The sequence below is a fragment of the Cynara cardunculus genome, assembly GCF_001531365.2.
Source record: "Cynara cardunculus var. scolymus isolate 2C chromosome LG 9, CcrdV1, whole genome shotgun sequence".
NCBI classification, from domain to species: Eukaryota; Viridiplantae; Streptophyta; class Magnoliopsida; order Asterales; family Asteraceae; genus Cynara; species Cynara cardunculus.
The window spans coordinates 2,030,006-2,031,221 of record NC_037536.1 but is presented as its reverse complement, the minus strand read 5'-3'; positions in this window follow the sequence as shown (position 1 = coordinate 2,031,221).

Genomic DNA, 1,216 nt, shown 5'->3' with positions numbered 1-1,216 from the left:
TGATTCATTGGGTTTGCCAAGTGATGAATCAGATGCTCTTCTTTGAAGTTCGAGTTCTGAACTGTTGTGTCCAGAAGTCATTGATGTGGAATCATCAAAGGAAACATTGATGCATTCGATGACGATCTTTGTTCTTTTGATGTAGACTCTGTAGGCTTTGGCGGTTTGAGAATAGCCCAGAAAGACTCCTTCATCAGCTTTCTTATCAAATTTGCCATGATATTCTCTATCGTTGAGTACAAAGCATATGCACCCAAAGACATGAAAATATTTGACATTTGGTCTTCTGTGATTGATGAGCTCATAAGGTGTCTTCTGGTGTCTCTTGTGTATGATTGATCGATTTTGGGTGAAGCACGCAGTTGAGATAGCTTCAGCCCAGAATGTTAGGGGTAACTCCGATGAAGCAAGCATGGTCCTTGCTACATCCACTAAGGTTCGATTCCTTCGCTCTACCACTCCATTTTGTTGTGGAGTTCTTGCGGATGAAAAGTTTTGTATGATGCCTTCATTGAATAGGTAGTCATCAATTTTAGCATTTTTGAATTCAGTTCCATTGTCGCTTCTAACCTTCAGTAGTTTTTGTTGTAGAAGGACTTGAAGCCTTTTCATCACTCCAATGAGTAGGTCTGGAACGTCAGATTTTTGCTTTACAAATTCAACCCAAGTGTATCGGGAGTATTCATCGACCAATACTAGCATATACTTCTTTCTAGAGAGACTTTGGGTTAATATAGTCCCACAGAGGTCTATGTGAATGATGTCCAAGGGCTTGGTGCATGAGGTTTCTGACTTGGTTTTATGTGAGGCCCGTTTTAACTTTCCTATCTCACAGGCTGAGCAAAGATGATCTTTTTCGAATTTGAGATCCGGAATTCCCTTGACCAACTTCTATGTGGCTAGTTTTCGTAGTGCATCAAAGTTGAGGTGTGAGAATTTCTGATGCCATAGCCAATTTTCATCGCTCTTATGGGAAACAAGACAAAGGGTGTCTTGTTCCATTGAGGCCTCAAAATCTAGAAGATAGAGATTTCCTTCTCTCTTTGCTTTGATGATTGTTTGTCCGGGCATCGTTTCTATTATGCAGAAACCTTTGCGAAACCTGACTTCAAGACCATTGTCGCATAATTGGCTTATGCTTAATAGGTTGTGCTTCAATCCTTCGACATAAGCCACTTTGCTGATGGAGATGTTTCCTTTGATGAGAGTGCCATAT